General features: G+C 37.0%; 1 long non-coding RNA gene across 1 annotated transcript in view; it reads left to right on the plus strand.

The window, feature by feature from the left end:
• The window catches only part of LOC136052708 (uncharacterized), a 52827-nt gene extending 31716 nt beyond the window's left edge, over positions 1–21111 (plus strand). Inside the window, exon 3 of the long non-coding RNA XR_010622560.1 lies at positions 20597–21111. This is a non-coding gene — a long non-coding RNA (uncharacterized LOC136052708). The remainder of the gene's footprint in view (positions 1–20596) is intronic.
• The last annotated feature ends 2713 nt before the right edge of the window (positions 21112–23824 follow it).

A 23824-nucleotide genomic window follows, 5' to 3' on the forward strand; every position in this document is an offset into this window, starting at 1 on the left:
TCCTTTTCCTCATGTCTTTACAGGAAAACAAATTTCATACAAGTGTAAGAATATGAGAGAACAGCAAAATAATTCTAAAGGTTAAACACCATCTTCAGTACAGTTTTGTTTTTGTTCCCTCCCTACTATAAGAGTAGGCACAGGAGGAGGTGCTTTGCATCTCATCCCACATGGTTTCCCTGCTTCATAAGCAGAAAACAGCTGTTGGTTTTTTCAAGTCTAGTGGTTAGCAGACATTCATCATTCTGTGATTAGTTGATACTTTTCATTCTACCATAGCAAGGAAAAGAGTTTAAAATTTACTTCAAAGAGTAAAGACTAAATTTTCACATTTCTAATGCTCCTGCAGTGGAGGGGCCTGCCACCAAGGTTTTGTTGCATAAGAGGGGACAAAAAGATGAAACACTGCAGGGAAGCAGAGAACTGTTACTATTCTGTCCTCTGGACAACATTTCATTGCAACTCCTGATCAGCAGTACTGAATTTATTTCTTTCTCAGCCTCAGTCACTGGAGAATGTAGTGCGGAACAGTGATTACATTTCTGAGTTGACAGATTTGGTGGTGTTATTTAGCAAATGCCATGAAAACAAAAAACTCATGCACATACACCCATAATTCATCAACCGATGTTAAAGATGGGAGAAATGAGAAAGAGCTCTAGGACACCCCACAGAAAACACTACATTTCCAGAGCAAGGAAAAAGTTAAACCCAGATGAAACCTATGCTGAAAAGGTATTGTATCTTGCAAGCCTGACTGTACTGCAGCCCAAATTTTTCACAAAAAGAAACACAGTTATGAATTTTAAATACACAAAGTTCATATACCAAAGTGTAGTTCCAACACAGCGGTGACACAACTGCTATTTCAATAACAGAACACACTTCCTAAAATTATTTTCAAGCAAATAGGTATTTTGAATTCATACTGAGAATGTAGAGTTGGCTCTTCTTAAAGGCAAGTTCATACACAAAAGAACCAGGAAACCAGAGATGATCTAATGAAGAAAGTTCCCCCAAAATCAGGAATTTGAAAGTGACCTGTAGTCATTAACAGCCCACTAAAACCTTCAGTGGGAAATTATCCTCAGAAGTTGGCCAGCCTGCAACATTGTGTTTATTTAATGGTCTTTTACAGAGCAGAAATCCAGAGTATGTAGCCTTTTATCTGGTGATATTTACTAATGGAGCTTTAAAGAGGTAATATTAACAGGACTGCTGTAGATACAAGAAGAAACTTGGAACATGCAATTACTGGATGGCTCTGAACTTTATCTGCTTAAGAGACACAGAAGAAAACCATCCCAGGCGGTTCAACATAGGGAATGCCAGAAAATACCATGCTGTTTTTTTTTTTCTTCTATGTCTAGGTCAGGACAATTGAATACACACATGACTAAGTATGATTTCCTATATCAAAGCTCTCAGGACTGAACATCATGTAGTCAGTTATAAAGCTCACACTGGCTCAACATCTGCAGAACTTAGTAGTGCAGCTGTTCATGTGTTAAGCATGCAAACCTAAAAACTGTAGAAACAAGCCAAACTAAAATCAAGGACCTGAAATGAAGAATTTCATACAGGCAACAGAACAGGAAAACAACCTTTTCTCCAGGTCAGCAAGCTGAAAGAATTAAGAGAAAACCAGATTGTCTCAATCCACACACACAAGAGGTCCTGAGCATTACTTCCTTTTATTGTATACTGCACGTAACAGGACAGTAAATTTTTCTAAACAGTATCCAAATCACACTTTCAAGACCAGCCAACAAACCATCTGAATGCCACAGCAGTCTTTCAAGAGAAAGTTTCAGCGCTGTGAGACTTTATGGAAAACCTGAAATGCTTCAAAGAGATGAAATATACTCCAGTGCTACCTCCTTGTTCCCTAAAATTAAAAATGGAAAGCATCTTATCTAGAAAGTTATCTAGAAAGAAGGCAGAACCTACTTTTAAAAATAAAGGAACTAAAGAGAAAAAAGCCCCAAACTTTAAATATAGTGGAAGCCATTCTGAATGGACTGCTATGTCTGCTTCTTTTTTTGCAACACAATAATTCAGAAAAGCACCAAAAATATTTTGTAATAAACACTGAGCAAAAAAAAAACACCCAGTAATCACTAAAAGTGGAGTGCATCTTAGAGGAGCATGATCCATCCATCACCTCCATTTTCTCAATGTAAGTTAAAAAAAAAAATCAGATGTGTACTGAAGCACATTTTGAAAAAAATCAATAACTCAGTGTGCATACTAAATCTTTTGAAAGATTTTACTGACTGCATTTAGAATTAGTACATCAAAAAAGATACTGTAAAAGCCTACAATAAAACCAAGGTTTTACAAGTTTTTGTATGAGTTGAAGGGAGGGATTCAGACAGATTGATTTCGCTTCCATAAAGAGCCACTTTAGCTTTATTAACAGAATTTTCTGCTCTTGCTTGAGTGGTTGGTTTTTTTGTTTTGTTTTGTTTTTTCAGCAGCACTCACATGAGAGATTAATTCTAGTCTTCACTACGTGCAAATAGAGCAAAACATCAGGTACACATACAGCTGCACAGACACCAAAATGCTTCTGTGCAAACCTCAGGGGATTAAATCTAAGAATTTTCCATTGCTCCAGCCATAACTAGTGTCTTTCTGTCCATACATGTACAGCTGTGACACTTAATTGAAAAGAAAAATTACTACATCTTTACAATAGTCTAATTCTTTACTAGGCAGAATATGCAAGGGAGCTATGTGTTACTATATTTCAGAGAGAGACAGAGAGAGAAGAGAGAGAGAGGTTTCAGCAAGTTTTTATTGTGTGTTATAAAGAGAGGTATGTCTACATTATTTTTATTTGCCTTTAGGGAAGGAGTTCATGGCAAATGAAAGAGGAAGAGAAATCTTAGGCAGCAGTTGTTTTTCTTCTTTGCAGATAGATAGTAGTCTGATAGTTAAGACTTTCACAGAGTATTGAAAACCCAGGTTTCCAGGCCTTTCTCCAAAACTAACAGAACTCGGACATTCCAGAGGCACACCAAAAACACCAGGCTATCAACCATTCTGGGGCAGCAAGGGGTCTTTTTTCTTCTCATGCAAAAGGCCTTCCCAGAAAAACGTCCACTAAAAATGTTTCTTCAAGACATCTTAGGTTTTCCCCACAGGGGGAAAAATAGATTAAATTTTCAACCAGATGTAGTTGCACTTTTGTTTACGTCTATAAACAAGAGGGGAAAACCTCTAACATAATGAAAAAAAAACCCATTCTCTCTACAAAGTTCTAGTAATACCTTTAATCATATTACAAACTTAATGCATTACATTAATTTGTTAAATTAACACAGTTGGACTTTAAGATCAAACAGAAAAGAGAGAAGCCTGTGATCCAAAGAAAGTGTTATAAAAAATACTGTTTAAGACATGCCAAGTATTGTTTTATGCTTGAACCCCAACAAAAGGCTTTCTTCTTGAAGCAGATAGTTGGTGTTCTGTTTTCTTTTTTGTTATTTTTATTCTTAAGTGGTCACATATCAGTTCTACTGCTTTGGTAAGTGCACTCTATAGTTCCTTATTTCTGTGCATAACAGTTCTTAGGATATTGTGTGTGTGTGTGCATGTGTGTTGGTGATAGTTAAGAATAAACTGCTTCACAGAGGACAACAGCATCACTGTTTGGGTGAAATACACACTGGGCAGACCTATCATAGCAATAGTATACAAAACACTGCAACGTTTAGTATTCTTTCTACTCTGAAGCAGCCTCATGTCAGGTAGTAAAAACTAATTCACTTTCTTTGTTGTTGAATGACTTTCCCTAGCACCCCTTATTTAAATGCAGTTTGCATTTTAAAATTCTGGAAAGACAGCTGCTGCTGTTTAAGGGCCATACAAAATGCAGCTGTTCCACACACTGTGGGACAAAGGGAGCCAGTTGGGAGACCCCTATACCTTTCCTTCCTCACATAGCTGACTAAACTCCATTACATACTTGGTGCAATATGAAGAAACTAGAAGGAGGCTAATTGAGTTTAAAAGCTAGACAGTTGCAGCCTCATTTAGGAAATGCCTATAGGCTTTCTCAAACATTTAGTAATACAAGTAGATCACAAAGCAAAGTGAATATTCAACTCTTCATACTCAAAAAGCATTAAAAAATCCTTTCCTCTGTATTAGTAAGCTCACACTACCTTCTCCAAGAATGTCTGCTTCTAGGTATTTGAGAATCATCTCCTTTTTTTTTCTATCTTGCAGGCTGAGCTGTATACTATTGACAATGCGTGTATAAATGCACGCAATTATACATCATCATTTGAAATCAAGGCACTAATTCACTAGGTCCTGTTTATATATATAACTGTACACACACACACATGCAATTGTCAGAGTAGGTAGGTTATAATGATTAGAATAAATGGCCACAGATTTTTAAACAGAAAAAAAGGTCCCCTGATTCCCAAAGGGATTGAAGTCTCAACCACATTTCCTGTAAAGCATGATGATTCCTGTATGCTGGAAGATCATGCACAGCTGACATGACATAGAGAGGAACTGATCATGTTCCGAATTTCAAAAGCTGAGTTTAGAAAGAATAAGTATATAGCTGTTTCATCCTCCTGTTTTTATTTAAGCTAGCAAGGTTAAAAACCTAAGAGTTTTGTTTCCATTAGAGAGTTCTGATGGGGGAAGTGGTAGTTGGAAATGTCACTAGCCCTATTCTGAACTTTTTTTGCTATATTTACTTAAAACCAACACAGAGGAGTGCAAGTGCCATCATTCATCTTTAAAGACAAAGAGAAAATCTAAGGCTGGTATAATTAGCATGCAACTTCAGCCTTTAAACTAGGCCATTCAGGTGCCAATGGAGCACGAGCTGCAGTACAAGCTATACATTCAGTTCTCAGATGATGGATTTATTCTAGGTTTCTTACATTCATAGTTTATACTGAATTCAAGTTTTATTAAGCTTTTACTGCCCTGTAAGAACACCTCCATAGAACAACAGGAGAAACACCAGAGCTTAACATCTAAACATTATCCTCCATATACACACTGAAATCTTGACTATAGGTAAAGAAAGAAAATTTGATGAATACAAGATTCTGACCGTTAGCTTTGTTACCTTATATGTTGCTATAGGTACTAGATAATTCTTCCCTTATGTGGGATTCAAGATATCATTATTATATCCTCAAGCCTAAGTGCCAAACGCTTTCCTTGCTGTCCAACAGCTACAGCAGCACACCACACAGCAGAATAGGAATTTGTGGAATTCAGTCATGATGGCAGCTGGGACAGCCCTGCTACATCAAGAAGGGAACTGTGCTCTCCTTAGAGCTTTAATTGTTTGAAGAACATACTCAGGGCTTTTAGTAGAAAGGTAACAGTATGTTGGTTTCTTAAAGAAACTTAAGTTCAAAACATTTATTAGAAAATAGTTGTCAAAGCATATCATATGCCTGCATGACATGAAGACAGTGCACATTCATTCTGAATTTAAAACTCAGTTGAGTGTGGAGAATGGTTTCATTTCAGAAGTTATCTCTTAATTACAAAAGTAGTGCTATATCTAAAACATTTTTTATTTTATTTTTACCAAACATGCCATTAAGTAGAAGTTTTTCATTAAGTCATAGTCTGATCTTAAAGTTTGGAAAAATGCTAGCCATTACTTCTTTCAAGTTGTCTTTTGCATCTATGTTATTCCTTAGAAGGATTTTGCAGCAATAATTGTAAGAAAATCTACTCATTTACATTAGACTGAATCCTGTTATATGACAGAGAAGTGGCTTCTATCAACCTTAATCCATACCAGGTACATACAGCCAGGCAAAATTAACTTCTTACTGTAACAGTTCTCATGCCCTCTCTAGCTTTTTCCAAAACCCACACACACTACTAGACACGCATTTTTCTTTTCTGTACAGTTAAGTTGCAGGATTGTGGCTCACTAAACATTTCATTATTATTCATCTTTCCTGATTTCCATAGGCACCAGGTAGTATTTGCATACTAACATTTTTTTTCTGACATGAGGGAAATTAACTTTTTGCAAGAGTAGGTAGCGATGAGACAGTGGTTTTAAACCAAAGGAGGGGAGGTTTAGCTTAGATGTGAGGGGGAATCTTTAACTGAAAGAGCGGTGAGGTGCTGATACACGTTGTCCAGAAAGGTTGTGAATGCCCCACCCCTGGAGACATTTAAGGCTAGGTTGGATGGGGCTCTGGGCAACCTGATATAACACTTGATCTAGCATTTGGTAACCATGCCTGTGGCAGGGGGGTTGAAAATTCATGATTCTCCCTTTCAACCCAAGCTATTCTATGATTCTATCAACTAAAGAAAAGCCATGTTTTCAAAAAGCTATAGGCCCAAGACTAACCAAGTTATTTTACTCACAACACTTCTGAATAACAATGATAATGAAAAAATGATCTTTACAAGAAAGAAGACAGAAACTGTGCAACCTTAGAGCACATTACAAGGCTATATCTATTACATTTGCTGTTAGATGTTTACAGAAAACTTACTCTTCATGCATTTTGAGCAATCTATTTTAGAGGGCGATGTCCCAGCCTATAGCAGGGGGACTGGAACTAGATGATCTTAAAGGTCGCTTCCAACCCAGACCATTCTATGATTTATTACTTACAGGCATAGTTCTAGTTAAAATTCTTGGACTTCCTGACAAAGACATTTTATTTAAAGTCACTAAACATTTATTTGAAGAGCTCTCTCTGCATTCTGCCAAAACTAGAAACTACTGATTGTGGTAGTAGTAGTAGTCATTCAGAGTGCTTTAAGCAAAACCTTTCTTCACTCCTATTGAGAAGGGAAAAAATACAAGACAGCTGCTTTCACTTCGCCAATGTACCTTTGTGTATTTTATTTACTGTTGTGATCAGGCTTCTTTACAAAACCAAAGCAGATTGCTTTCTGTACATCCTAGCGATGGATTTTGAAAGATCCCGAGTAGTTATATAAATGTACAGGATCAGGAGAAAGTTATTTTGATTACTGCAGATTTCTAATAGTTAGAAGAGGAGACCATGGATGACAAATACCAGATAAAGATAAATTTCAATAAGTAATTTCTGCTAAAACCCAAGCTTTCTAAATCAACGAAATACCCTTAATTTCTTCATTTTTATTTCCTTCTCTATAAATTAGATACATTTCATTATTTTTCTAGCAGAGAAATAGGCATTGAATTTTAGGTATGGCTGTTGTTTTTAAGTGAGAAGAAAAAGACATACATATGTGCATGTATTTACTACACTTGGAATTTGAAGATAGTTTAAGAAAAAAAGACTTCTGAAACTACTTAATGTCTTTAGCATATACCAAATATTTCTATTTATTTTTTACTTATTTGCATAACTAATGGATTTTAAATTTGTTAGTCCTGTGTGAATATTTTAAGAGTCCATGCACTTGGTCTAAATTGGAAACAGCTAACATACCTTGTATAATACCAGACTTGCCTGCAATGAACCAGTCTAAACGAAAAAATGCAATTTACAAAGGCTTCATTCTTTTGTTTGCATTCTAGCAGTATAATGAAATAATGTGTTCTAGAAATTGTGGAGTACTTAAAACAAATTTCAGTTACAGAGCATTTCTTCTCTTTTGAAACGCATACTTAAAAATGCTTCACAATTAACATATTGTATACATTTTGCAAGGTCCTCAAAGATCAAGAATTGTTTCTGGAAAGACTCAGTCCAATCTGGTGAACAATTACAGCATACATTACACTAAGGTGTACTAAATGTCTGGCTGCTGTAGGGGTACAGAAGCATACTTACTCACAGTTGAGTCCAATAACCAAAACAAAGTGAGTTACAATTTAAAATGGAAGTTGAAAAAAGAAAAAAAAAAGAGATAGGAGAAGGACAAGTCTAAAAGGTCTAACAGACTTCACAACAGCAGAGTGGAAACAAATGCAATATTATAACAGGGATGCAGTCACAGGACTCTGTGCAGCTCTGTTACAGCTCAACACCAGTAGCTTCTGGTGAAATTAGTTCTGTGTGCTACTTCAGTGAAAGTATAAAGAAGCACATTCAAAAGCCAACAGCACAAAGAAAACATAGTCATGACTACTCACAATAGAGAATTCTGTACTGATTGTGTGAACTGAACATGGGTTAGGCAAAACGCAAGCAGCCTCACTTTGCCTGAGGTCTTTGTAGCAATGCAAGCCAAGCAATCCAAACAGAAATGTCTGTCTGTGTTAAGAGGAAGGGAATAAAACTCCACAGCAACAAAAACTGCTCTCCTCATGGAAGAATGGTAACTTGGGACAACATTTGGCACCACAAGTTCAAAGGGTTATTTTATCAGCATTCTAAGTACAGACCCAGAGATTTTACAGTATTCCTGTCTTCATGCTATTGCCTTTTGTGCCATTCATGGCATTTAAATTATAGACCCACTGCAGCCATGTAGTCAAAACAACACATCATCTGATGAGACACTATTATAATGTCAGTGTGTCTGTTTTAACTGTTCTTTCCTTTCATATACCGTACTTCTCATCAATCACTCTCTTTCTGTGCCAAAAAAAGGGATACAAGAGATTATTTTATCTTTAGGCTCCACTGAAATTTTGTACTCAGATGACTGCAATACATAATTCATCACATAATCTAGACTCCCATTTACACCCATGAAATTTTTAGAGGTACAAATAATACCAGGCTAAATGAAAAACCATTTCTGGAAATTTTAAACTGAAAATCTAGGGTATTTTCAGGGAGTCAGATCAATTGAAGCACATTATGCTAACTTCTAAACTAAATGCCTGATCAAGTATTTTTAGTGTGTGGTTTCAATAGATATTCCAGATTTACTGGAACACTAATTTCTAGAGGCAAGTATTGGCCTGTACACACGTATAGTTATTTGCTACAACACTCTTACACAAGAGCCCTTTTGACAGCATCTCTAACAGGAATATATTCAATTTCTGAACTGTTCTGTGACAGAATTTGATCTTTTTCTAAATGATCCTGAAAAGTTCAAGTAGCTCGTATGAAGTCATTAACAGAGCTACATATTGAATCCAAATTCTGTCTTGTGTTTAAAGCCTTTATTTCTCAAAAGCAAACAGAAAGCTGTTTCAATAAATATATATGTTTTGGGGTGGGGGCTCCTTTAAGCTGGTCTCCTGCTGGCAGCCCTCAAACAGCCAGCTCCATTCAAGATGAAAGAGATTATTTAAGAATTTACTAAATTTCATAATGTTTCCTATTTTCTGCAGTTTACATATGTGCTGTTCATCGGCTCAAGCACTCAGACCTTGAAGTTGTGTTTTAAAGTATTTACACTAAAATAAAATAAAAATAGGTTATTAAACTGCAGCTGGACAATATTTTTATTGATGTATTTCTAATGCTTTATTCAAATTAATGATTTTTTGCTTATTTAACGTATAGTTTCAGTTCTGAGGAGCTAAGTACCAGGAATCCATTCATCTTTTTGAGCATGTAGCCATCTTACCTACGTCTACATCAACGTTATCTACATCAACTGAATATATTCAACAGTTCAATTGAGCTTTTACATTTTTTTCCATGGGGAGTTTGGGGGCAGCATACATTTTTTTCCCCCGGAGCGTTGAAATTGTTTTCATTAAAAAGGAAAACAGTATTTTATACTTTACAACCAATCTTCTATTTTTCCCCTGTAGTGTAATGCCTTTTACAATTCCTTTGCACTCCATTTTAAACTTCATTTGAAGATTACAATAGCACAAAGGAGTATAAAAGCAAAATAAACCCCTCCCCCAGCCCTTCTCAAAATGAAACGCATTACAGGTGCTGGAGAAAGTTATGCAGACATGTGAAGATCTCAGACCACATTTTTTTCACTTAAACAAAAGCTCTCAAACAGCTGTCAGAAGCATGCAGAAGTAGATCTAATTTTTAAAGTCTTGAGCTGTCTGGAATAGTTTTACTGACAAGTGCTTCTAAGTTCCATGAAACCTTACTGAAGCATACTCAGCATGGCTGAGATTAAAGGCTCCTGAAGTGAGATGCGAAGGGACCTGAGTCCCTCCACTAGTCCAACATCTTGCTTAAACAAGTGCAGAATCTGACATTATCCCATGCTGGCACTTCATCTAACCAAATTTTAAGTACTGCAAAGGATGGAGAGATCTTTTGTTTGGTGTTCAACTCCTTTAGTTCAGGAGCAATTTACCATTCACTAACAGTAAAAATAAAAGGCATTCTCTTCAGACACCTGACCTGCTTTGAAAGCCATGGTATTACATGATGCACTCAATTCATACTTGCCACTACCTGCCTGTAGCTTACATTTCAGGTGTAAAAAGAGAGAAGTTACTGGATGAATACTAGAATATTTTCTCCTATAACCTGTCTAAAATCAGGTCCATTTTTGAATTTACTCATGTGCTTCTGTTAATAACATCAGTAGGAATTCATATTATCATGGCACTGAAACAGGGAGAGGACTGCGTTTAAACACAAACAAAACCAAATGAGAATTATCTGCACACTCTGCAAGATGTTTGAAGTTAGACTATATACGTAGTTTGCTCTGAAAGTAATGCCTCCTACTTAATTTCTATGGAAACTACAGGAGATACAAAGAGCACAATAACACTATCTGATAGAGCAAATTCTCAACACCATTTTTTTTAGCACTGTCTTCATCACTAGCTATACATTTTTGCCAGCAATGAACAAGAGCCTGCATGCTTTAGTTGTAAAAATCTGCACCAGAAAGGTGACCCAGTGTTTCACAGCTGCTATGACATAATTGCAAGGAAAACGCCCACACAAGCCATCTTTCATTAGCCTGAAGAGATGAAATTCAGAAGGTGACAAATCCAGAATGCGCTTTGGGTGTGGTTGGACAGTGGAGCCAAGACTGGCAATGCTCTTCATAGGCTTCAAACTGGTATAGGGCCTGGCGGTATAGTGTTCCAAGAGGAAGGTTGCCTTCTCTGGCCTGACTCAGGAATTTCAAGCCCTCAGCTTAGTCAGCACTGTGATGTAGCAGTCAGCATTGATGGCTTATCCATGTTCTAGAAAATGCAGAGCAATCAGCCCTTTCCTATCCCAAAAGACAAGCACATTACTTTATCCACTGAGGGCTGCATCTTGAACATTTTCTTTGATGGGGAATTTCAATCTCCACTGCTTGGGCTGCCATTCTGACTTCAGCTCATAGAGGTGACACCAGGTCTCATCACTGGTAATGCTGTGGCCCAGGAAACCATCACCTTCAGCTTCACATTTGTTCAACAGGTCCTGACAAATTTGTATACAGTGTTCTTTCTGTTGTTGCATGACCATTTGCGGCACCCATCTGGTACATGTATTGTAGTATTTCAGAATTGCCACCATCATTTCCCATACACTGATGCTCACATTCAGCTCCATACACAGGTCCCCAGTCATAATACACCCGTTCACCCAGATGAGCTGATCAAGATGTTCTTCATTTCATGGTGTGACAGCTATGCACGACCATCTGGAACATGCCTGTCTTTCATGTCACTGTTGCCACTACTGAAACGCACCACCCACTGCCTCACTGCGCTCACATCCACTGTTTGGTCTCCATAAACATTCAGTAATCATTAATGAATGTCAGTGGAGGAAATTTTTCCTTCTTGGAGGAATTCAGTGACGCATCTTTGCTTCACATGCACTTGTACATCAGACACCTTTGTTAGACTGCCTTTCTGCTGCCATCTGTAGCACAGCAACAAAATGTAACTGAATAATCAGAGGGAAGGTTCAACCTCTCCTGCAGTACCACCAACATCCACCTCTGCTGTCATGGGCCAGCGTAATAAAATAGGAGGCATTACTTTCCAAGCAGCCCACATATATTCAAAAATCCAGTCATATATATTTTAATTGTTTCCTTACAAGCATCTAGCAGCTGTATTTGTGCATGTGATAGAACTGAGTTGGACAATGAAAGACATAAAAAGTCAGCTCTTGGCTTTTCTCTTCTAATAATCAAATTCATAGGACTGCAGAGAAGCTTGTAGCAGGGATACCATCCTTATGATTTTAAAATACTGCTGTAGATTTTATGTTATGAAAATTAAACTAATGAGAACAAAATTTTAGCTACCACATTAGAGTTTCCATATCAATTTAATAATTACTTTTATAATCAGACAATTTGCCACAGATACTATCTAGAGTATAAATGAATTAGCATAATGTGTGAACTGATTTGCTGAGCTTGTCCAGAGACCATTTTTTAAGCTGCAGATTTTGGCACACATTTTTAATCACATCCCTAGCAGTTAAAACATTATCAAGTTTCATGATTAAATTCCTACATCTAATATGAAAGAAATATAGAGACCCATTTTATCTTCTTTCAATACATTTTTGCAACACGTTTGAGTTTTATCATTAGAGTATACCTGGAGGCATGCTTTTGTTTCCAACCAATATCACGCCACTGAATAGTAGAAGAATGCCACTAATCTCATGGGAGAAAACATAGAAGAGTGCTGCCGTGATTGGATAAGATGCAGGGAAGGTGGAGGGATGAAAAAAAAAAAAACAAAACAGAAACAGTAGCTCTACTAGGCCTGCACCAGACAGCATCCATCTTAGTCACAACAGCAACAACTCTTCAACCACACTTTGTCATAAGCTATTGCACAACACACCTCTCACAAGAACAGGCATGTTTTCCACGTTTCCACACTTGTCTCCTTTTACATAACCCAAATTTGTTCACGCTCACTGTCTCAGTTTAATGAATGAGAAATCAAATGAGTCAGCAAGATTTATACTATTGCGCTTTTTTCTAACCAGTTTTTCCAAGAATCCCCAAAGGCATCAAGTAGGTTGTTTTTGATTACCTGATCTTATGAAGGAGATAATAAGTCCAAGAAATATTAGCATAAACTTTCAATAAAAGATTTGCAACATGTTAAAGGAGGTAAACAAAGATAAGGAAGCTCAAAACACAGTTAATTCCTTCTGAAGGCTATTAAGAATTCTTTGGTAAAAAGGAAAAAACATTTTTGAGGTAGACTATATTTTATATATTCAGAATAAGAGAAAACTGTACAGTACTTAAGATTCAACTTCGTAGATTAGCAAGGCTTACAAGAAAACTAGTCCCACTAGTAACTCTCCATATTAATAATTTTAAAACAATAAATTTATTCCAGAGCTGTTTCCTGTCAGTTTTATTCCAGTGAAGAGCTTGTAAGATAGCCTGCTTTCTCTTCATCTAGGCCAACTATTCATTGACAGAATAGTAAGCAGAAATAAAAACCAAAAGTTCCCAATAAAAAAAAAAACTTCTCCAGTTTGCTTTCAGAGTGGCTTAGCTAAAAGCTAATTTACATGCCAAAAGCCCTTTTTAAACCCTCAAACTCAGATGTTAACATTTCAGCTAGCAAAGTCACATGCATAAACCTATGTTTATATATTAGGTGCCTAGAATTTGCAGTTGAAGCTAAATTCTTTGATAATGGAAACAGACTTTTCAGTTCCAATTTACCTGCTAAACCTCTTCCTGGAGAACTATCCAGCTGGAGAACATGCACCCTTGCGTACAGATTTCTTGGCTGTGCTGTCACACATCACCCAGGAGCTGTCACTTCAGCATAAGGAACATCAGATTATGCCTAAGAGGAAAGCAGAACAGCCAGTAAAGAATATATTAGTTCAAGACAAGTCAGCTTAATCAAACACAGAATCATTACATCTTTTTCCTTATAGAAAGGAGAAAACAAAATAAAGCCCAGAAGATACCTCAGCGCAACAAAGGACTGAAGTTAGAAAAATTAGGAAATGTTACAATTACCTGCCAACCATCTATACTCAACACATCCATGGGGATTTATATCTAGGCAGTGATGTATATTGCATAGAACAATGAGAACATAAAGAACAATGCACAAAAGAGAACTGTCAGAAATCAGCAGTTTTGAAAGAGCTCCTAAATTCATCAGGGGAATGAGTGTCAAAAGGCTTAGAATGGCAGCAGGCTTGGAGTTAGCATTGCTGCCTCCTACCATTATGGGGATAGGACCAGGAACTCTTAACTTTTCTCTCAACTGGCTAAGGAATAAGCAGCTTTTGCTGCCTCACTCTGAAGAAAGAGCTTTCACAACCAAGGTATGGAGAACCCGAATTCAATTTCCAACTTCACCAATGAGATTTTGAAACCACTCCGTACCCACTACCTGGTACGTCACTGCAAGGAAAGCTCTCAAACGCTTTCTCCATAGGTTTCAGCACTTTGCAAAGAGGAACTGAGTATTCAGTTAGCAAAAAAAAGAGTTTGCCCAGCTACAGCAAGGTAACTGAGCCACCAGCCTCCCTCGTCTTGGACATTTGCTCCAATGGCTGGTTGCTTGCACAGCACAAGTGCCAGGGCAGTGAGCTGCAGGTGCCTGCAACCAGCTGTGCAAGGAGTACTGAAGTGAGGCTGGCCACAATCTGGCCTAGGTACTGGGAAATCATTTGACAGATGTTCTGGTGGCTAAGGCCTTTGGGCAACTCCATGGTGAAATAAACTCTGAATAAGGCTTTTTTTGTTTGTTTGTTTTGTTGGGTTTTTTTTGTTGTTTTTTTTTTAATATAGGTACTCTGGGCTAGCACCTAAAACAGCTGTAGCATATATTTTAAGAATATAATGTAGCTTGATAAGGTTTCATTATGCTCATTTTTTTAATGGCAGTTTTAAAAGACTACTATGAATTATTTGCTTACTATAAGTGTGACTGGAAAACTTCGTTCTTTCACAATCAAATATTTCTACTCAGTATTTTTGGAAAGATCTTTGGATCTTTCCAAAACCAGAAATGCAATAAAGAGGCATTCATGGTTGTAGAGATTTGTTGGCACATTAGCAATACTTATTCTGAGTTTCGTTTTTAGTACTGCATCATTTTAGTTTTCAGTATGCCTACTCTATATAGATATCATCTGGGTGGTAGAAGCAGGGTGCAGCTGAATGGCTTCATAGATATTCTACTGGTCGGTTGGTGTGCAAAGCAGTTTAGTGTCGCTATTTAGACTTGATTGGCAGCAAAACACTTCTTGTTTAAAATAGAATTTCCAGATTCACTAAACACAATTCGTGGCAAGTGAAGAACTGAATGTCAAGTACCACGGTAGCTGAGCGTGAAGATATTACATCCAATAAAATACCAAAAGGAAATTAAATAAGATCTTGATAGCATTTGAGACCATTTCAACTCTTTAACCACGCAGGATGGCAAGATGTTTGTTACATAACAGTAAATTCAGTTGGCTTTTTTTCTTTTTTAAGTCCTTCCATCTTTACAGCGAAGAGCAGAGGATTAGACATCCACAGACTCTGAGAGACAGAGAGAGGAGCCAGCAGCAATATTTAGCACAAAGTGAATGATTCCTGGCACCATTTAGCTTTTCTGCATTAGGAATCTGGCAGCCTCCTTCCAAAGATGCTGATTGAATAGTTAATATTAGCATTATACAAAGGCTCAAAACGAGCACAAAAAATGAGTGAGAATGACTGGGACCAAAGCCCCCAAGTTACTTTTATCGCTATATAAAGTACATGTATACGTGTATATACACAAAATGGTGGGGGTAGGGTGGAAATCCTGGGAAGAATGCCAAAGCCAAGAGAATGCAGACAAAGGGCACAGTTCATCTTCTGACTATGCATCTCTGTAATGCAAGGAAAACTGTAGTTCTTAATTTTCACAAGACAGCATAATCTGCAAAGTACAGATTTGTATGTTTTTAATCAGTGGAATTACCCCATTTTCTCTCAGAACTGTAAAGCTCTAGCAAGTCTTTCTAATCATAAAGTTGCCACATCTATAGTCTTCCACTATATTTAGGAATTTTGAACTACAGAAACCACAACTAATCACCACCAAGTCTGTGTGGAAATCTGCTGATCATCTGAGAAAACAGCCTTGTTTTGTTGCCAAATGTCAAAATGGAACTAAGCAGTAAGATGCACGCACTGATTACTCTTGCACTCTGAAGTTTGGCAGAAATATATTTATGCACACACAAGGACATGTTTACAGACTTGCACTTTGAGAAACCCTGAAAGACAACAAACCAGGTTGACTGACATCCTCAAAGGGGAAGAGGCTTGTAAAAGAGTAAATACATCATACTGGACTATATCAAATGCTTCATCAAAAGCATACTGTATGCATTTCAGAGCCTTTTTTTTGGTCCATTCAGCGAAACTCTTCCCATAACATAACCAAGAGCCTGAAACCCACTTTTAGAACTAATCCAGCAGCACAGGCACAATCTAGGTAAGGTTTCTCAGACGCATGACCAACCCAACCCGCTTCCTCATTTACTTCATCTTTTCAATCTACAGAGAATGAGATATGTTTACACAAAACTAATACAAACAAGTTTCCTAATAACATAACAAACATAATATAATTGTAATGGCTGCTCCTATAATCCACTTCAAGTAATAACTCTCTACTTATCCTTCTATACCTTGGCACAGCATACTCAGTCTGTACAGAGTCGTTTTGGCCTATTATTGTTTTGCTGTTGTTTCATTCCTGATCAGCTTTCACGTTTTGTGATTTCATCCAGTAACTGAAGTTCGAATACTAGTGAGGTGTAGGTGCCTATTTGTTTCAAGGTTTTCCTTTAAAGAGAGTGCCATCTATGCTAGGTATTCAGTTCTTTCTAGACTACTTATTCTCCACCTCTTTTGATGATATACGGCTAGGAAGGACCATAAATTTTCACTGTATAGGGACGGCGATGACTGAAGAGAGTATATGTCATTGTGTCATTAATAAGAGAACCCAAAGGGAAGAGTTTCAAGAGACCAATCTGATCATCAGACTGAAGTTAAAACTGGAGTTTGAAACTGCTGCGGTAGTGTTAGTGAAAGAGCTTTAACTAAACTATTCTCTCTTGTTTCCTCACATACATATATCCTGAAGCAGAGCAGCTTGCAGGCATACAAACACACACAAGCTCATGTTTCTGCTGATCTGTTTTAGGGGCAGTGTGTCCAACCTGAAATTGTTTGCTCCACAACTCCTCAAAAAGAAATGGCTAAAATGAGTTTGAGAGCAGCTCTGTTGTTTTCTTCTATATTAACTCAGTTTTTCTGATATGAACATATGCAGACTTTCCTCCCCCCACCCCAACAAGGAGACATCAGCCACAACCTTCCTGTTTCTACTGTGTTGCCATGTCCTGACAAAATTCAAAACTTATACAGAGAAGAGGAAAAAAAAAAAAAAGGGAAAACACACACACACCCAACAAGAAGTGGGTTTATATAAATATTTTCAGAAGACTTTTATACTATGTAAGTAATCCAGTGTAATTGTAAACACCTTAATGAGACTCTTCCAAACTTTCAGATACACTGTCCAAGATACATGTTTCAGAGTAAGCACTGGAAGGAAGGCAAAAAACAGGGAAAACAGGAAGGAAAAAGTAACAAAGCTATTATAGGAATGTGGTAGTGCTACCCTTTTTTTTTTTTTTGTATTCAGTAGTAGTTTGTCATGACTACAGTAGCCCAATCACTCCTTTTACACTGAGTAATGCCCAGCATTTCTGTACAATCACATCTCAGGTACACATACTGAAGACAATTTTCTAATCTTGCAAGCACAGGTATATAGAAGGGGACAGCAAGAAATACCAATAAGCTTCCCCTCACCTTAGCCCTTACATTACTGAAGGATATTTCTCTCTCCAAATATCAGCAGAGGGAGAAGACTGAAAGAACAGATTTAGAATCTGAAATTATTGTGAATGTATATTTCATAGTTTAAAAAAATATTTGTGCACATATATATGTACATCTTTCCCAAATAGTTTGAATGAAATGCAAGCTCCAGAGGCAAGAAAAAAAAAAAAAAAAAACTGACCAAGATATCTTTATTTTCTCATTGAACTGTTTTTAATTCATTTGGGAAGAAAATAGATCTCAGAAGCCATTTGTCCTAAGTTTCCTAGCAGTTTTTGCCCATAGAAGTGAGGCAAATCACTAAGAACTTTAACTTCACCTAGTTTCTTTTCCTTCCTTCACTATAACTTGTTAGTGATGCTGTGAACAGCAAGCAGCACATGACAATAGTACTAAACTCTTACGCAAGATACAGCCTAGACATTCATATGACAGTAAAGCGTGATCCACATTTCACAAGGTAAATGAGATCCAGCAACATGAACAGACTAGTTATATGCTTTCTTTGGTCATGTTATATGCTTTCTATGGTCTTATTATATGCTTTCTTTCAACCCATTCGCTAATTCATTTCTTCATCAGTCTTGTATCCTCTCTCCCTTAAGGGATGGAATATGGAACCTTAAACCAGTTTCAATCAATGGGATGAGGTCAGCCTTGAGATTCTTGTGACAGGCAAGATTAAAATGTACTTGCTCCAAATCTAAGCTGTCTGAATAAGGCACCATGATATGCTGCCTGCACGTTGTCAGGTTGAATTGAAAAAAAAAGTTATATTAAAAGACAGCCGGATCATTATTTCCCCTTTCTGCCCCTCCTCGAGCGCCTGAGGTCATTTTCCCCAACAAAAATGAGAGTCCTTGTTGGAAGTGTTTTTGTGCTAAACAGCAGTGGTTAATTTCTTGCAACTAATTAGTTATTCAAGTGAAAGTATAATGATCCTCAAACATGATTGAAAGTGCTTCAACTGAGTTTCCTGCTAACAGCATACTTCTAGAAAAGGCGCAATAAATCAGCAGGGTTATGGAAATCTTTAAACAAAGCAAGTCTACGACAGAAACCCATTAAGATGTAGCCATGTAATATTTATGTACCTAGCTGACTTGTGCTTTTAACCTAGCACTTTCAGCCATAGCTTTTTAGCACCTGGGTCATTCACTAAGAATGAAATTCACCCTATCTACTAAAAGCCAACATAATGTCTCTGCATTATGTATTCAAATATAGAGTTTCCATAGGATTTAAGCAATGGAATTTCATCCTGAGTTTTCCAAAGAAAAATACAAATAGAATGCCTTAACACAGTTAGTAACTTGAATCAAACCTCTCAGTCGCCATTAGAAGGGCTTTAGAAATACCATGAGGTAAGGATATAAAAAACAAAACAAAATCACAAATAATAAAAACCCCAAAGCCTCTCAGAACAACCAGTGTCACCTACGGATGCATAGGTTATGTTGGGTATTTTTGTTTGTTTTCTTATTATTATGAGTTGTTACAGACACTGAAATGACTGATCTCTAAACCTGATCTTCACAGTAAAGGTGCTGACTGCATTGGAATCTTTTCTGACACGCTATCTAACCATTACAGGCTGGATATTTAAATGTACTCAGAACTGGAAAAGAGCGAGACTCAGCTGTGTGGAAATACTTTATTTAAAGTTTGGGCCTTTTGGATGTTACGGATGTACAAATCTGATAGCCTTAGATCTACAAAAGAGAGAGAAATCCCATTTTCTCCCATCACATTCTACTGCCCACGTTGTGCATTTACTTGAATTTTATAGCACACATCCAAGCATACATGAAGCAAAGGGAATGCTTTAATAATCCCCACATCCTTTGCTTATACATATTTTCCCCCATCCCATTCTGTCATTTACTTTACTGCCCACAGTTTTAAGAGACAGAATTCAGATTCATAAATCAGTTTCAGTCAACATCTCAAAACTTGGTTGCTTCCCCCCCCCTTCCCTCCCCCAGCTTGCCCTTCCTTCCTGCAGCAGATGATTACAAAAAAGGAAACCTCACTGCTCTGGGGCTGGAAGAGGGGAACTTCAGGAGAGTGTGTAGGAACCACACTTTGGGAGTCTGGGAAAAGTGTGAAAGCAAAGGAGATTTAAGAAATCAGCAGGAAAAAGTGACTGAAGGACAGAAAAAGGGATTGAGCATCACCCCCCTTTCTAATAAAATCTTTGCACTCACCATAGGTTTTTGGGCCAGTGACCACTTTAAACTCACGCTTTCTGTTGGAAAAATAAATTCCAGTTTAATTTTGCCAATAGAACATTTAAAGCAGTCACTGGAGCACAAAGTGCTTTTCAAAAGGCAGTTGAGCTGAACAAGGACAAGGAGAAGGATGTTGGGACACACAGAAACACAGACAAATTAAAAACATTCACAGTAAAACACTTTTCAACAAAATAGATAAAGCTTTTATACGAGTTCCTGCAATCCTGTAACTTCTGCTGTGACAATACTTAAAAACACAATTGCCAGAGCAGAAAACACGTGTTTTGTGTGTTGGTCTTTATATATATCAAAACAACAGTGAACAAACTAGGCATTAACTCCATGAACACGTAGGATTACACTTCACCCATGCTGCAAATCACTGGATCTAGTACAACTATTTGTACTGCAATGGTTTTTGCTATGCTAAGCATTAAAACTGTTTGTTTTGAATGTTTTTTCCTAGATAACAGTAACAAATCCATAACTTGTGTAATGAAAATTCAAAGCTTGTTTAGATCATTTAACATGCCTAAAAGCTTAAGCTCAGGAGTCTAAAAGCAGAAAAAGCGCTTCTTTAGAAGGGTCTCTGCTGCTGCACTATCAGAAGGTGAAAAGCATATTACACTAACAGTGGGCCAGAAACCACTTTGCTTTTTAAATCGCAGCAATGACTTGCATAAAAAGACTTTAAGGAATTTCCTCTTTCCCTAAGATAGCCGTGAGTCTTTCTACTGCCCCAGGATGCACGAAGTGATTGCAAGACAAGCAATTGGTGGGTTCTAAACATCAGACGTTATTTATCAAAGCACACAGAACATGCAATGGAGAGTCAAAACTAAGCAAAACTGGCAATTCCAGCAACCCTAAGAAACCTTTGTTCCAAACTGAGCAGTATGTCCCACTAATAAACAGACATCAAGCTGTCTGTTTAGCAAGCGCCCTTCTACTATTTGCTTAAACTAGATTCACATCTTAAAAATATTATTTCACCAGCATTTACACACAGACATCCATTAAGTTTTCAACATAGTCTTCAATTTGTGGTTTAACCTTTGTGAAGTGTGCTGATATTTTCAAGGATGAATTTGAAGTACAACCTCATTTTAAAGTATACATGGAAAATACTGAGTTTGTCAGCAATAAGTACCTTGCCATATAGAAATGTTTCAAATGACAAAAACCCACAAATGCCAAAATATAATTACAGCAAAGCACACAATGTGATCAGGCAGCGATGTACCATCCTCATGTTTGCAGAATAGCAGTTCTAACTGAATGTCCTCTGCCTTTCACTAGTCCTGCATCATATATGTATACATATACTTTTTCAAATAATGTATATATACTTTCCATATCTACCTACTAACTAGGAAGTTCCTGATACTTAAACGAAGCAGAGACACAGAACTTAAAAAGGTGCCTCTCTTCCAGTGAGGACACAATTCACTAAGGGCCTGGGGCAGTGTGCCTCACATGCTAATAGCTTGAGTTGTGTGCAATAGCCCTATATTGTTTATATAGCACTTCACATGTTCAAAGCACTATAAGATATCAGCCATCGCTATGCTTTTATGAGGCCCTGAGTATTGCCCTCTAAATGTTAGGGTTCAAATGACTTGCTCTTGATCAAAAGAAACTTTTTGCAGCAGGACCATAATTATTTGAATTCGGCAATTCTGACAGTCCTCTTCTATAGTGACTCAAAAAAAGAGGGGGATGGGATATTTAAAGCAAGATGCATCTGCACTCTGTTCTGGCTGTGTACAGTACAGGAATACGGAGAATCCCAGAGCTAACCCTCACAAAAGCAGCCCTGTTTCTAATGAAAATGAAATCTCCAATGAAATGTTTCAATTTTAAAAGCACACAAAAAACCTATTTTTAAAGTATCACTCATGTTTTTCTCTATGTATGTCATAATCACTGTGAAGAAACTAAAAGATAACAGTGTACAGAAATAGACCAGAAAACCTAAGATGCAGATCTACAATCATCTCTTCTGAAGCAGGCTATTCTTTTTTGCTGTTTTGATAAGGGCTTCGTTTTGATTTTTTTTCCTCTTTTAAAAATCAGAAGGAGAGTAGGCAAAGACCAAAGCAAGTTATGATATGACTCAAATTAATACCTTTTAGTTATAAAGAATATTTTCCCATTTTTGCACTGATTTTCATCATATGAAAATTCAGTTGCTATTGCTGATACTTAATAACTCAGCCTCAAATATCAGTTCTTCCCATGAAGAAAACACAACGGAGCAGGCAGTAAAAAGCAGCCAATCAATCAGTTTTGCTACCTACAATTAAATCCTTTTGTATGAAATAAAGGCTGAACTGGATAGATACTGAAGTTTTTATTTATTTACCTATAGCTATAAACGTTTTTATTCAAAAAACATAAATACTGAGATTTACAAATGAAAGGATTAAAACTTTTTTTTTTTTTTTTTAACTTTGCATCCAGCACACATTCTATCATACACAATTTTCTTTCCCACATCTTGCATTTCAACTTGGACAAAGCCTTTGGTTTCCATATATACCGAATGTTTTCAGAACACAACTTCACTCTTAACTGGACTTCAAATCTTACCAGCAGGATCAAATGGTAAATATATAGTACTAAGACAAAAGTGGAGGCTTCTGCACAAAAGTCATATTCAACAAATAAGAGAAGGGCTCTTGTTTAAGTAGGGGGAGGGTAAGAAATCCTCTTCAAAAGCAGTGCGTAGTACAGAGTCATGCTAACAGAACCTCTTGTGTTTTAGCCAAGTTGTTACAAGCAACATGATCATTTATACCATCTATCCTACAACTTCTTTTAGACATTTTAAGGTATGGACCTCTCAGAGCTCTATGCCAGACTGCAGTTTCCAAAAATCCAAAGTTACATTACTGAGATATTTTCTAAAATATTAAAATTTAAGCACAATGACAGTAGGTGAACGTTGTGTCATGGATATTAATGTAAAAAGCAGTTACAATTCTCCATCTACTGATCTAAAGAACAGATGTTTGTATATGATTTATGGACATTGAAATATGTGCATATCTTCTATAAATAGTAACAAGCCCCAGTAACAAAAAAAAATGGAGAACTGTCGTCCAAAAAGACTGGAAAGCTGCATGCAGTATTAGAATCTATTCACCAATTTCTTGGCTTTAAATATAAAGCAAAGCTAAGAAGTCCAGCACAGCAATCCTCTGTGTTGGAAAAACACAGTTGCAAACAACACTAATGTGAAGGAATACTCAAATTGCAGAGTCAGATTCAATTGTTCAGATGTAAACGTCTGTATAGGACATAACAATGCAACAGTGATTTGATAAATAGGAAAAACAATTTTTGCTGAGCTAAAATTTTAACACAGTGAGCAAAAAACATCAATCAAAACCACATTGCCTTAAGTACTCCTACATTAAATGTTGTTTTGGAAGGGATTATTAATATAAAAATTTAACAAAACAGCAATCAGGTAAAAATCCGGTGGGCAAAACATACTTTCAAACCCTAAATAGATTATTTTTGACCAAATATCATTACTGCTGCTCACATTTGCTCTGTTCCTAAACTAGCTTGGCTAATCAGCATCCCACCTTGAACTGTCTTGGAATCATATAACATTATTTGTCAGGTTTTATTTCAAAAGCACAGTCAGTTTTCAGAAAACAAGCTTGCTGAGAAACGCAGTTAACTGCTACCAGCACATAGTTTGCAGGCTTGGAGACACACTGGTTTCTGGGCCAGCAGAACTCCAAAAGAACCCAAGAGATTGCACATGACACTGTGACAAGTATGCACATCACACAAGCTTTGAGTTGGTTTAAGAACAGTCACAGTATCACTTTTTCACCAATGAAAAGCATTTCCTGTGTGCCAAGCTATTTCCCCCTTCT

This window comes from Cyrtonyx montezumae, unplaced genomic scaffold (genome assembly GCF_038088225.1).
Source record: "Cyrtonyx montezumae isolate F1298 unplaced genomic scaffold, pur_monq_1.0 scaffold_1, whole genome shotgun sequence".
Lineage (NCBI taxonomy): Eukaryota > Metazoa > Chordata > Aves > Galliformes > Odontophoridae > Cyrtonyx > Cyrtonyx montezumae.